Source organism: Sparus aurata, chromosome 15, assembly GCF_900880675.1.
Source record: "Sparus aurata chromosome 15, fSpaAur1.1, whole genome shotgun sequence".
Taxonomy (NCBI): Eukaryota; Metazoa; Chordata; class Actinopteri; order Spariformes; family Sparidae; genus Sparus; species Sparus aurata.
The window spans coordinates 3,033,648-3,049,208 of NC_044201.1; the positions used below are offsets into that span (position 1 = coordinate 3,033,648).

Here is a 15,561-nt window from a genome sequence, read left to right on the forward strand (position 1 = left end):
CTTCAGTACCAAGGAGCTCTACAATGGCTGTCGTTTGGTTTTTGCCAAGGTGAGCAGCTTTTCTTTTATAGCTTGGTTCCAAACACTGTGGCCCCTCAGACGTTAACGGTTGTTAACATTACTGGTAGAGTTTTCTTTATTTACATCTGCCAGTCTGGCTCTACTTGGTTTGACTTGCCGTGGCCAGCATTTGCATTACCACTGCAACTGGGCTACCTGCACGACGGTGTGTCTTTAATGATGTGCTAGTCCCAATCCCAACAGAACAGTCGAAGAATCACCATTAAGACAGTAGCTCCACTTATTCAGTTCCAAGCACATCATTTTTTCGTATAGATCAGCGCGGTATGAACTTTCCTCCATCACGCATTTGACATTTTCATCGGTTTGATTTCCCTGTGACCTTTGTGTCAAGTGTCCTTGGTCAAGATTCTGAGGCCCAAATTGCTCCGGTTGGCACTTTGCATGGCAGCCACCACCATAAGTGTATGAATTATTGTAAGTGGCTTTGGACAAAAGCATCTGATAAATGCACTAAAATGTAAATAAGGAACACAACAACTTTGAAAAATGTCTTTCTCTCAGGTTTCCTGCACAGACACAAGTTGAGTATTGATATCAGATATGATATTGAAACTAACAGAATTTAAACTTTTCATACTTTAAAGGGGCACTATGTAGTTTTGGGAAAGAAAATCAGCTGCAGCAGCATCACTCAGCACTGGGCCATATTAAAACATCGTCTCTATTAGTCGTGTAGAGACAAAAACATCAATTTCATCAAATAAAATCCTTAGATTTAACCATGAAATAGCTGTACATGTTGGAATGAAAGGTGGCGTTTCCTCAATCCTCAGTGCCTTGCCATGCCTCCTTATTTCCTGTAGTAAGAGTGCGTGTGTGTGTGTGTGTGTGTGTGTGTGTGTGTGTGTGTGTGTGTACGTATGTGTGCATGTATATAGTACGGAGGGTGGGAGGGAGGGGCTTTTTTTTATTATTGTTTTATGTTTCCTGTGTAAAGCACTTTGTGCTACATACTCATGTATGAAAAGTGCTTTATAAATAAAGTTGATTGATTGATTGATTGAGTGTGTGATTGAATAATCTAAATGATGGAAAGCTACACATCTTATTCAAGACATTCATGAGAGAATACTCATAATTATTCCAATGATGTAAATTCAGCTTGTTCACTTCAACACAAGATAACAAATGTTTTCCTCCTGTGAGCCATCACCGAATGACACATGATTGTTGATCACTGTTTTGTACAGATTCAAAGAAGGGTGATGGATGTCTGCAGATTGCTGTCTCTGTCTTTCTTTCCATTGATGACAGATTGATCATAAAAGCAGTCATGTTAAAGCAGTCCTTAGGCAATTAACTGTATCTAACATGGAATTTGATTGTTCTATGGAAATTAAAGTTTGCTGATGTGTGCTTCAATATCGACTGTATAACTGTGGACATGAGACAGCATGTTAGGCAGCTGCTTAAGGCTCAGCAGAGGGGGAGAAGTGTTGACTGAAAAAGAATCCCAAGTTTCTAAATTGAGCACTAAATGTTACATTTCCTTTTCATTTGTGCGTATTATCTCTGTGTACTGTTCACAGTTATGGATGCAAACATGAGGCATGCACAATGGGAGAGTGTGAGAAGCTGCACGAGCATGACGGCTTCTATATGGACGGAGGTCTGTGGCTGAAGTGGCCATACATGGGATCCTCATCTGAAGGAATTGTCTCTTGCGATCATCATAGATGTGAGATTTGCATTATAACGGTTATATTTCAGCTCTTTATAAAAGTGCTAAAAGAAACGCTCAACAGATACATTTATTGAATTTCAAATAATGTTAAGACAGAAAGCATTTCAACTGTGGAAAGATATCTACATGTATAACTGTTTACATGGTTAGTTCACCAATGTCTCATATGAACAGTGTTGACTGATCACAGCTGATGTATGTAGACGTGGTCATCCACACATATCAGCTGACAGGATGCTCTGGCAACATTTCTGATGAAGACTGCAGGCTTTGCAGTTGAAACCATTACCACATTAAATAAAAAAGCCAGTCTGTTGTTTGAATGTTCTTTTTACTGTAAATTTTAGTGCCTTGACTGCAAGAAAGATGAGGGGAATCTGAGCCTGTGTGCTGCAGTCGAGGGATTCTGCCTGTTCCGTGATAGGGATGGATGATGTTAGACTGAACAGGAATCATATTTACAGCTTTCAAGCCCAGACACAGCTACACACTGTTCACATTGTAATATTTTATTATGACTTTATTTTTGCAGAAACAGTTTACTTCCAGAAGTGTATGGAGAAACAAACTAAGATGTTGACATGTGACCAGACAAAAGCTCCCATCAGCTCCAGTTCTGGATTCAGAGAAACTTGGAAAATGAAACACACGACTAACATGAATGCATGTTGTGAGTCAGAAGTTTACTGAGAAGATTAAACCCAACAAAAGCATGATTGGTTTCTTTTTAACACCTCAAACAGGGACATTATAAACGGGGTTCAGTTTGACTAAAGTGTCAACTCCTCAGACCTACAGATTAAGTCAATCAAAAGTACAGGAGAGTATGGCAGAGCATTGCTGTTTTATCTTCCTGTGTTCGGGCTCATTAGGAATTCTGAGCGGCTTGATCAGCTGTCCTTTCTGATTAAAGCTGATCTGGTGTCAGCTTCTTCAGGGGAAACTCTGCAGGACTCCACAGAACCTTTGTTTGAATTTAGCCTGAAGGCTTTATATGAAAGACTTCAAAAACACAGCGTGTTGTTATAATACTAGTATTCTGTTGGTGTACTGACACTATGATAAAACATGTTTACATCATAGTGACAGAATGCTAATCCTGAAAACATTCAATTTTCATTTCATAACAATATTTTTTTTCTTTTATATTATCGAATGACACATCATAGTCTAAGACAGAGAGAAGGTTATATTAATCACTGCCAATGATCAGAAATTGATTTGATTTCATAGCTTTTTGTCAGTTATTATTGCATTTTTTGCAGCACTTCACTTTGTTCCTTTTACCTTGAAGTCACTATTGAACCGGATTTTTACCCATCCATGCACATCCATGCACAAATATTCATGATTCTTTCTTCACTCAACACTTTGAAAACAAAAGTTTGGGCTTTATAAAAAACAAAATTGGCGGGAGAACTGCAGTCCTGAACCATGTGCATCAGATGACCACTAACCAGCCACTATTATATATGAGGAGTTTATCTGCAAAAACAAAAGCCATTCTTAAAACTAATAACCGCACATGTCATAAACAACTCCATGGCATGCACACGCATGATTGAATGTATTGCTTACTGGTCATACCTTGAATTGTATATGTTTAATTCAACTTACACATCTCACACATCTGCCAACCACCATAATACCGTTTTTTCTCCAACCACCAGATGGGTCATTTTTCCATCCCTCAGTGGTCGCTTCTCATGGACTGAAGGAAGAACAGAAGTAGTCTGGGGCCCTTTGCTGCATGTCACTCCCCCTCTCTCTCATCTGGCTTCCTGTCATATCTCGATCTGTCCTGTGTATAAAGGCCAAAAAAAAAAAAAGCAGTCAAAGTTGGCGCCCACACCGAAATAGTGTGAGCACAGTTACTCACAGCCAGCCTGTCGAGGTCTGACCGGTTACATCTGTTCTTACATATAACACATTTCCAAATGAAGTTTTATGATCCATCTATAACAAAGGTCAAATAAAGACATGTTTAGACTGTTAGATGGTTGTTCATCATATATAACAAAGCTTTATGATTAGACAGCTCCCTTTTTCCTGCATGCTTCTTGTTTAAGCTACATTTGGAGGTTCGATGCAACAGACAGCCCAACCTCTGTTTACACACAGACATTCACTTTCAGTAGCCCCAAAGCTTTCATCAGCAACATGATATTTGACTGTTAGCCTCAGTCAAGTGTGTTCCACTTCTAGAAAACATTGGAAAGAAAACTCTGCCCTAATGTTCAGAGTACACTACTTTTGTAGTTCATATACAAGAAATTACTGTATTTCAAAATGAAACTTTAGAGGAGCCGTAGAACAAAGACGTCAGTGAACAGGAAGTCAGTATCAAAGAACCAACACAGGAAGCTAACAATCACTGGCAGGATGAGAGGTGTTGTGTTTGACCTTCAGGTGACTGACTGGGAGCCTTACATTTAGACAGGTGAGACTTAACAGTCTGTCCATAATTATCAGGTTGATGCATTATAACATTTAGTCTAATTCATAAACCTTCATAACAGAACCGAATTAAAATTAAGACCACAATTTATGTTATGTTGTATGACCATTTCTGTAATCATATTTAACTTCGCAACTAGTAAAATGACTTCTACCTCACATGCAGAGCCGAGCCGCTATGAACAACTCTCTGTGTCCAAAGGTCAGCTATAAATTCCCTGTTTGCCTAAACAGAAAAACGTCTTCACCTTTTTAAAAAATACATTTTGTTTAGTTGAATTATTAGTATATTTGTTCTAGGCATCACAAAGTGAACATACTGTAAAGCCTTAAAGTCTTTAGAAAATATGTCAATAAAGGTTCTGGTATCATTAGGAAACCCACTACTGGCATTACTAACTATTCCACTTTCACTGTAATCACAGTATTTAGATTAAAAAACATCCATTTCAAGGCACATGCACTTAGTTTGAGTACAGTGCTGCTGTTGAGTGACAGAATTACTGCTGATGAAAAATGATACATAAGGAAACATTAAGTGTAGGGCATTACCATGTGACTAATCATATAGGTGTTACAGGCCACAGTGACTGAATGAAGTGCAGACACTTACACACCGTATGTGACTGAAACTGTACGTGCTGCTGTACAAGGTGTGTGCGTCTACCTGGAGATGTGCCGTCCTTCACAGGTAACCTCTTCTGGCTGTTGTGAGCTCGTCTTCCAAACCTCAGTCTCCTACATCTTTGATCTAATGTGGCTCCTTCACATCTGCTGTAAACATAGATAGATAGATAGATAGATAGATAGATAGATAGATAGATAGATAGATAGATAGATAGATAGATAGATAGATAGATAGATAGATAGATAGATAGAATTACTTTAATGATCCCAGACTGGGAAATTATTTTGTTACAGCAGCAGTAGTGGGTCAACAAATAAAACACTTTGTACATAACATAAATAGAATCCAATATATACATAGTGTATATATACAGTGCACAGTGTGTTATAAACAATAAACAATAATAATATATACAACAAAACAAAATATGCAAAATATACTATAACAATAATAATATATACAACAAAACAGTAGAGAGACCAGAGTTCTCTGTCAGGCAGAGGTGAGAGAGTTATTGTATAATGTGATGGATTGTGGCGGGAAAGATTTCCTGTATCTGTTGCTACGACAGCGAAGCTGAAGCAGTCTTCCGGAGAAGGTGCTCCGCTGTCTGACCAGTGTGAGTTGGAGAGGGTGGAGAGGATTATCCATGATGGATAACAGTTTTTTCACTGTCCTCCTCTCCACCACAGCCTCCAGAGTGTCCTGTTTGCAGCCAATCACAGAGCCAGCCTTCCTGATCAGTTTGTTGAATCTGTTGGTGTCGCTGACTCTGATGCTGCTTCCCCAACAAACCACAGCAAAGAAAAGTACACTGGCCACCACAGACTGATAAAAGATCTCCAACATCTTGCTGCACACGTTGAAGGATCTCAGCTTCCTCAGGAAGTAAAGTCTGCTCATCCCCTTCTTGTATGTATGTATTCTGTGATGATTATTTTAACATGCATGTATCATAAATGTATAATAAAGTATTTCACGAACATTTAACCAGGCTGAGTATAGTGCTTTTCGGAGTTGGAGGTAAAGTGCAGTGGCCACTTTCCTAATTGACTAAGTATATCTTGTAACTGCGCAGAAATCTTTCTGATGTCCGTATGTGTTTTAAGGTCTGTGCTGGCGAGATGTGAACCAGAGCTTCTCAGGGACTCTGAAGAAATACAGAAGTTTTACCTCTGAACTACAAGATGACTTGTTTAGATAGCAACAGCAAAAATACTAAGCAAATAGTAACGTTACACCTAAACAACCCTATTGTAACTCTACTAAAGTAATGCCAGCACAACTTCAACTAATGTAATATCAGTACCAGTTAATGGAGTTTGATTTGTGTACCTGCCAGCTAACATGTTAACACACTACAGTAACGTCTAAAATAAATAACGTTTGCTAATTTAGGTCACAAAAAGCTCCAGATCAGAGGCAGGTCGCCACATGGCACCATGATAGACTGATCAGTACGTAGATAGATAGATAGATAGATAGATAGATAGATAGATAGATAGATAGATAGATAGATAGATAGATAGATCACAGTCCAGTGCAGGGGGTGAGAGGAGCATTGGAAAGTAATCAAATTACGTGACTTCAACATTGTAACACTTGGATTCCATTACTGACTATATTCTTTAACAGGTAATTAGTAACTGTATTGGAATTCATTTTAAAGTAACCCTGTGACACTCTCCTTCTCTATCTTCTGTAACAACAGCTGATGTTTTCTGAGCATTTATGCATGTACACCTATTCTAGTAGTAACCCAAAATAAAAGTATTAACCCAAAAATGAGTATATGTCTCTTTTAATTGTGATAATCTATCCCTGTTTTTATGTTATTTTGATGTGTAGCACTTGGAGGATGCAATTCCTGACAGTTTGATTTCTTGTATGAAAGGTGTAATTCAAATATTTATTATTATTACTATTATTACAGCACAACTTTATTTTCTATGTCTCTCATCCCTGACATGGTAACAGTGGTACTCCAGCAGCCTGCCAAAGGCTTTTCTGTCCTTATAATCATACAAATCTATGAACAATACATTTTTTACAAAATGGATGATTACATGCTGGACTTTAAATTACAAGAAGAGATGAATTAATGTTATTTGCTTATTCTTCATGGTTTATACCTCTACACAGTTGGGACGCTCTGAACTTTAAAATGACAATTGACCTGAAATTACAGCTGAAGTAAGAGCATGACTGTTCCTTCATGTCTAATGCTAGCAAACTGTTAGTTTCTATAAAGCAGACTTCTGAGTGTAATGAATGAAACACAGTCTGCCTGTGTGTGTGTGTGTGCGTGTGCGTGTGTGTACTTCTAGTTGTATTGAAATAAAGGACGGCCCATTCTGTTCAGCTGTGAACTCTACTGAAAGTCAGAGATGTGTCTGAATGAAGCATTGAGGAAAACAGAAATCACTTGCCAACCTGACTGCATTCACATTAACTGGAAGACTAGGTACTATTTATTATCTTATTTCAAAATCAATGTGGTGATTAAAATAAGCATAATGGCTGCTCTCTCTGGTTTAGAGGTGGATTAGCTCCCTATGTTGACCTAATGAAAAGGACTGTAATTCTAAAGAGGAACCACACCTACGCTCACATCACCATCACAATAGACCAGGAGATAAACACACACAATAAGGATAAAGAGAGGTTAAGGTGTAGGGTGTGGTCAGGAGCTTTCCAGAGATAAACAGCAGACAGACCTTGTCTTCGGGCCGTCTTTACCTTTTCAGTATTAGAGAGAATTCTTCTAGTGTGTAGAAGTTATTTCACTTTCACACTGGGAGAAAAATGCTGCTCAATCCTTACAGCTCTTACCAGGGGCAGTTCAAGGCTCCGTGGAGAATCAGGATTTATCCCTTAAATCTTAGAATAAGTCTGGGGTCACATTCAATGAATAAATGCATACCCTCTCAATGACACAATACATCTAATAATTCAATAAGAGACAGTAACACTCATTTTAAAAAGCCACCAAAGCTCACATTAAAATAAGTATAATTAGGATTTGTAAAACTGAATGGCAAACATAGCAAAATGCTCTAATCCTGGTTTAAACAAACGCCTCCAAAATGTCATGTGTTTTGGACGTTGCACAAAAGGGGTCAATGTGACTTCCTCTGTCCACTGTGTGGCTCACAACAGTCACTAAATATATGTTCATTCAAAGTATATCAAGACTAGAGCACACCATGAACATTACATTTCAATCAAAGATTGCCGGGGTGTCGCTTAGCACAGTTGGTAGAGCAGGTGTCCCATGTACAGAGGCTTTGTCCTCGCTGCAGTGGACCCGGGTTCGACTCCCGGCCCGAGTCCCTTTGCTGCGTGTCACTCCCCATCTCTAATCCTGTTTCCTGTCTGAGTCTTCAGCTGTCCTGTCAGCAAAGCCAAAAGGCCAAACAAATACTTAAAAAAAAAAAAAAAAAAAAAAAAAAAAAAAGATTGTCACAAAAGGTATACTTCTTGTTGCCAGTAGGTGGTGCTACATTCACACATTTAACAATGACTGCACACACAGGAGATGCAGTGCCTGCATGAGTAATGAGTAAAGATATGCAATGATAACAATTTGATAAAAAGTTTTACAGCTCCAACAATTTTTAGGTTTAACAGCTAAACTAAGCACGCATGGGGCGTTGTTGAAGAACAACTCACAACCAATGAGGAAAAAAACACTGTTGACAACAGTTGGGTGTATTAATCCCATTGACCACAAGTCACAAGTGTACACTTATGCCAATTTTTCATTATATCTGCCGGACTGCTCTACTCAGGTTGACTTTGCAGAGCAGCCCCGGCAGCAGGGATTTGCATTTCCACCACAACTGGGCGACCTGCTTAAAGGTGTGTCACAAACCAATGACGCAAACCAATGATACTAGTAGTACTATTGCTGAATCACTGCTAACAAAATGGCTCCACTAATTACATTCAAACATGTTTGATTTACTATGAATTCTTCAGCTAAACACGACTCCTGAAACAGCTAAAAGTAAGCGTGATGAAAGAGTAAAACACAGCAGATGTCTGAAAGAACAAACAGGACAGGAGTAACTAAAGACATTCAGTTGGACGCTACAAAGTACTGAGAGCTGGACACACTGACTTTTAAAAATGTCTTTCTCTGAGGTTCCCTGCACAGACATGAGTTGAGTATCGATTTGCATCACACACTTGTTGGAGGGGGAGACAGGTGTTTGGTATGAGTTGGTTCACAGCTGTGAGACATCACTGCGGCGCCTCCCATCCCTTGGAGGCGGGGCGGTCAAGGCTTGGCCCTACTCCAGAACATGTCCATTGCGGGTGCGGTTCAACTCCGTGCGGCCAGAAGTGCTGGTGGAAAATGGCATAAACCCATTTATACTTGCTGCCACAGAATTAGGTTAAAAAAATGGCACTCAGTTACTTACTTAATAATAACTTAGTTGAGAAATAAAGGGCAAAGCACACAGAGAGTGTTTTTAAAAGCATTTGTGATATTCCTATGGAACAATAACGGTACAACTTAAGGGGTTTATAACCTAAAAAAATGGCTGCATTTATATACTGCTTTCCTTGTCATAACAGTCTTCAGACTACTCAAAGCACTCTGCAACACAGGCCACGTTCACCCATTCATGGTAAAGGCTGACATGCAAAGTGCTTCCCTGCTAATCAGGAGCAATACAGAGCCTTCCATTCAAAGCATCTCATTATTTTTTCTCAGCCAATTACAGCTGGACCTGGGGATCAAACCACAAGCCAGACCTATTCAACTGGCGGCCCGTGGGCCATATGTGGCTCTTTAACAAGCTCATTCTGGCCCTAGTATTATTTTGTTAGTTGGCTGATTGGATGGATGGATGGATGGATGGATGGATGGATAGATAGATAGATAGATAGATAGATAGATAGATAGATAGATAGATAGATAGATAGATAGACAGATATGCATAAAGCTGCTCGTTGGACGCTGTGGCATGTGTGCAGCCCCTTCGCTCATCTCCTCTACACTGCATGTGTGTGTTTGTGTGTGCACACCTGTGTGTAATGTGAGTGGTTGCACCATTGCACCAACCAAACTTTAACCTAGTCATTACTCCACTCGGTCTTAGAGATACACATCCATGCTCACAATGCTCCTTTAAGGACTAGGGCAGTGTGTGTGTGTGTGTGTGTGTGTGTGTGTGTGTGTGTGTGTGTGTGTGTGTGGGTGTGTGTGTGTGCGTGTGTGTGTGTATATATATATACATATATATATATATATATATATATATATATATATATATATGTGGTAGCGCTCCTTATTACACAGTGGGTGTAAGAGTCTGCTGCTGAAGGAGCTGCTTAAGGCTTCCACAGTCCGGTGCAGGGGGTGAGAGGAGTTATTCCCTGCAATATATAAAGAAATGTAATATGTATTTCTTAATTGTGAAAACTAATAAATAAAAAGCAAGGGAAAAAAATTGAATTGTTTTAACACATTGGACAGACATGAGAATGTAAAAGTCTGGCCTCTTGGCACTTCATTTTTTTTGAATATGGCCCTTCAAAAAAAGAAGTTGAATACATGTGCCATAAACCGTATGCTTAGAGGACAACCCACTCTGCTTCCTGTCTTCCTCTGCTTATGTCATAGTGGCTGAATCAACAATTCCAGTACATCAGCTTCTGAGTCATTTGACTTTTGGCTCCATACCAGTGTTGTCCAAGCCATTGCAACTGAGAAGGAAACAAACTAAATACATGATAGCTAATGTGATAATCAGATTGAATGATCATTTTGCACCATGGCCATCAGGCCAATTCAAACATTGTATTTAATAGTTTCTCAGTACATAGCCAGGTTTCATCGGTACACAATAGAAATCATATTATGTTTGTGGATGAAATGAGAGAAGTCCCTGCATACTACAAGAGGAGGTGGGAGAACTCTTTCAACAGTTTCAGTCTGAGTTTCCCCCACACAGCATGACTGATGGACACACTCATTACAGCATGACTCCCAAGGCCTAAGGGGCATGACACACACACACGCAAATTGTGGGAAACAGGAAGTTGCACAATATCAGAATATGTCACCAATGTGTATCCATCTTTCAGTCATCATGACAGAAAGCTCTCTGTACCATCATCCCAATTTAGTTTTTTTAGTCTTGACTACTTAAGTATTCTTAAGTCAGGTTTCTGTTATCATGATCTTTTTAAACTTAACTACAAATAAACTAACATGGAGATAAGTGCTCCCTGGGCCTTGTGTGGTTGCACCATTGCACCAACCAAACTTTAACCTAGTCATTACTCCACCGGTCTTAGAGATACACATCCATGCAGAGATGGACAGAGTACTCGACCCCAGTACTTGACTAAGAGTACAAATACTACTGGTCAAAATGTACTCCGTTACAAGTAAAAGTAGCTCAGTCGACATGTTACTCGAGTAAGAGTAAAAAAGTACTTGCTTTTAAAGGTACTTAAGTATCCAAAAGTACATGCTTTTAAATTTACTTTAAGTAAGAGTAAGAGTACATTTCTTATTTTTCACATCAATTAATTACTATAATTTGTTCTAAATGAATTTAAGGACCTTTTAACTCTTGTTTCTGAGAATTAACTCTTTGAAACCACCTGCACTGATGGTGCTTGCTTTTAGAACCACAATGTTATATAAAGCCTGCAGAAACACCTGTAAAAACAAATCAAATGAATGGGATGACAGGAGGACAGCAGATGTTGCAGATGTTTATTAACAATCATTAAAACTGTAACCAAATGAACCTGCACCATCCAACTAACTCTCTATCATTTAGCTAAGTTGGGAACTGGAACCCCCTCAAAGACCAATGTTGTCCCCAGACCACTGGTTGAGAATGACTGCTTTACAAAAAACTACATCTGATGCAGCCGTTGTCGCAGTTTTGTGTTGACAAACGCAGTCTAGAGCGTGGCTACTTTGGTGGTATCCTTATGGGGAGGGATGACGTATTTCCGCTTTTACGTAGATCCCAGTGGAGCGCGTGCACTGTGATAGGTTTCCTTCTTTGACAAACACAGCTTGTGTCCAATAGTATTTTAGAAAAAAATAAAATAAAAAAGAGCAGACCTGAAAGTAACGAGTACTTTTCAGCCTTTCTAGAAATTAACTCAAGTAAAAGTAAAAATATTTGTCTTGGAAATGTATTCAAGTAAGAGTAATAAGTATCAAAGAAATCTAATACTCATGTAAAGTACAAATCCTCTGGATATGTACTTAAGTACAGTACTCAAGTAAATTTACTCCGTTACTGTCCACCACTGTGTGTGTGTGTAAGAGTGATCAAACAAGCCCCACAAAGTAATGGTAAAAACAAGAGTGCAGACGGGAGGTTAGTACTAAATTATATGTGGCATTATAGTCTGCCAGTGAACAAAGGCTGTAGCTTCTCAAGATCATATGAAAGCTCTCAAGTGTTTTTTCCCAACTGCTAGGAAGAGAAAACACATTGTTAATCTCCCACTGTCTTGCTAATTTGATGCTGGGGCGCCGAAAAGGGGGGGAAAAGGGGAAGGATTCTAGGGGCCCATCACTGAAAGGCCCCTAATAAAATTGTAATACTGACAAAAATAATATGACACTAATTTGTTAGTTCATAATCATAAATATACATCATTTAATGCACTGATAATAACACTAGGTTTATTTTGGAAACATTTCTCAAGCCCCAGTACCCCCACCTACCCCTGAACCAGCCCCAGTACCCCCACCTACCCCTGAACCAGCCCCAGTACCCCTACCTACCCCTGAACCAGCCCCAGTACCCCCACCTACCCCTGAACCAGCCCCAGTACCCCACCTACCCCTGAACCAGCCCCAGTACACTCACCTACCCCTGAACCAGCCCCAGTACCCCCACCTACCCCTGAACCAGCCCCAGTACACTCACCTACCCCTGAACCAGCCCCAGTACCCCCACCTACCCCTGAACCAGCCCCAGTACACTCACCTACCCCTGAACCAGCCCCAGTACACTCACCTACCCCTGAACCAGCCCCAGTACCCCCACCTACCCCTGAACCAGCCCCAGTACCCCTACCTACCCCTGAACCAGCCCCAGTACACTCACCTACCCCTGAACCAGCCCCAGTACACCCACCTACCCCTGAACCAGCCCCAGTACACTCACCTACCCCTGAACCAGCCCCAGTACCCCTACCTACCCCTGAACCAGCCCCAGTACCCCCACCTACCCCTGAACCAGCCCCAGTACCCCCACCTACCCCTGAACCAGCCCCAGTACACTCACCTACCCCTGAACCAGCCCCAGTACCCCCACCTACCCCTGAACCAGCCCCAGTACCCCCCACCTACCCCTGAACCAGTCCCAGTACCCCTACCTACCCCTGAACCAGCCCCAGTACCCCCACCTACCCCTGAACCAGCCCCAGTACACCCACCTACCCCTGAACCAGCCCCAGTACCCCCACCTACCCCTGAACCAGCCCCAGTACCCCTACCTACCCCTGAACCAGCCCCAGTACCCCTACCTACCCCTGAACCAGCCCCAGTACACTCACCTACCCCTGAACCAACCCCAGTACCCCCACCTACCCCTGAACCAGCCCCAGTACCCCTACCTACCCCTGAACCAGCCCCAGTACCCCTACCTACCCCTGAACCAGCCCCAGTACACTCACCTACCCCTGAACCAACCCCAGTACCCCTACCTACCCCTGAACCAGCCCCAGTACACTCACCTACCCCTGAACCAGCCCCAGGACCCCCACCTACCCCTGAACCAGCCCCAGTAGGCCTACCCACAACTGAGGAAGGAGGTGAGCAGCTCTGTGTTGAATTAATCTATTATTATGGAAAAAAAGATAAATTGAAATTAATGAATAAAGATCATTCTGAAATAAAAACACATAGTCTGTATTTATTTCAGAATGATTTAAATGGTTTAAAAAAGCATATAGCCTATAACTTTATTTTGTTTTGTTTTAATTTAGCTATCACTGAAACTGAACTATAAACTCACTGAAATACTGTTTGGTCAGCAGTTTGGGACTCTCACCCCTTGCTTTGCAGTAGGAAAAGAGGAGAAATTTTCTGGTGCTTGCAGACTAAGTGACTGCTCTCAATCCAATCAGAGAAACTTTAACAATATTAAATTGCAAGGACCATAGAGCCTCATTTATGTATTTTTTTCCACCCCAACTCTAATTCCAACAAGTACAGTTTTGGAGATAAATTATTATTATTATTATTTTTAATAGATTTTTTTAACAAAATATAAACGTATATAACAAACTTAATAAAAACAACAACAAAAACATAATGTAAGACAGCATACAGTTTTTACATTGAGTGCAGTGGCTGGTCTAAGTGTGTGTGTGGGGGGTGATGTGCATGTTTGAAAGAGAAATTGTGTGGTATTGCTATAATAGTAATTTTGAAGATAAATTAGACCTAAATGCAGGGCTACAAGAGGGAGACAGTGAGCAGTGGGGTGCTGGTTGTGAAAATCACATTTTCTTTTGTTATTTTTGATCAAATCACTGACAGTAAAACAGAATGGTGGGAGGAAACCTGAATCTGGTGATGGTGATGCTATTTCAAATGGTATTACAGGAAATTCTATATAATTCATGTATGTCATGCATTTGTATTTTTCAGGGTAATTTAATTTAAGAGAATTTTATATTTTGACCATTAAAGTTGCAGACTTGCAGACAATGAATCTAAATTCCATTGTATTCTGAGTGTTCAGTGCTTCTCCTACCAAGTAACTGTCATGTTATTCTTTTCACACATATAGGAAATTATAGTCAAAAATATCATTAAAATGCAGTTTTATGTAAACAGCATAACAAATTTTCGCCGGCCTTATGGCCGGCTATACAGGGGCCCAGTAATATTTCTTTTCATGGAGCCCAAAATCCCTGGCAGCGCCCCTGATTTGATGCTCAACATTTCTAGATAAGTATGGAATTAGATTTGTGCCAAAAGAAACAAACCTCATCTCTTCTTCTCTCCGTTTTAAAGCCTGGGTCATTTAGCGCGCTAGCTATCTACACATAGGTACTGAGCTGTGTCAGTCAACAACTAATTAGCCAATGGGAACGCTCTGCTGAAAAGGCCCGCCCACCCGAGAGGTTTGTGCCAAAACTGCAAACAAAAAGTCAGGGAGCGCAAACGAGACAGAACTGCAGGGAGACCGCAAAGCTGAGAGTCAGCGCAAAAGTCTGAGTGGAGAGAGACTAGCAGAGGGAACCGTAAACAAAATAATGCATTATTAGAAGAGTAAAACACCAATATTTTACACTATTTGACAAATTATTTGATTGCAGTTCTAAGTTTTATTTTTGAAATGAGTTTTATGTTCCCTCAAATTCCTGTTTTTGTTTGACATTTAAGAAGTTTTGTTTGTTTCTTTTGGCACAAATCTAATTCCATAGATAAGGCAATTTCATGGTCTTTGAGAAAATCAAATGAGAAGATAAAAAGAGATGTATAGCCAGCACAAGAAAGCACGGACTGCCAAGCAGTCAATTGTAATAACAGACTCTATAAAAAACCAAAAACCAAAACCTGTGTTCCAACCACTGTAACTCTGTGTCAGTATGTCATAGAATCACACTTAGACCAAAACTTGAGGGTGTTACCTTTCCAATGGTACCAAGCACATCCCTGAGTCTCAAACTATGTGGGAGCTGTCATGCTTTAAATTTCGGT

General features: G+C 40.3%; 1 long non-coding RNA gene across 2 annotated transcripts in view; it reads right to left on the reverse strand.

The window, feature by feature from the left end:
* Positions 1 to 1,909: 1,909 nt before the first annotated feature.
* The window catches only part of LOC115596080 (uncharacterized), a 31,005-nt gene continuing 17,353 nt past the window's right edge, over positions 1,910 to 15,561 (reverse strand). The window contains exons 2-4 of one of the 2 annotated variants that reach the window (XR_003986843.1): positions 9,045 to 9,203; positions 4,893 to 4,999; positions 1,910 to 3,569 (exon numbers count right to left, since the gene is read on the reverse strand). This is a non-coding gene — a long non-coding RNA (uncharacterized LOC115596080). The remainder of the gene's footprint in view (positions 3,570 to 4,892; positions 5,000 to 9,044; positions 9,204 to 15,561) is intronic. The other variant, XR_003986842.1, reaches the window with a different exon arrangement.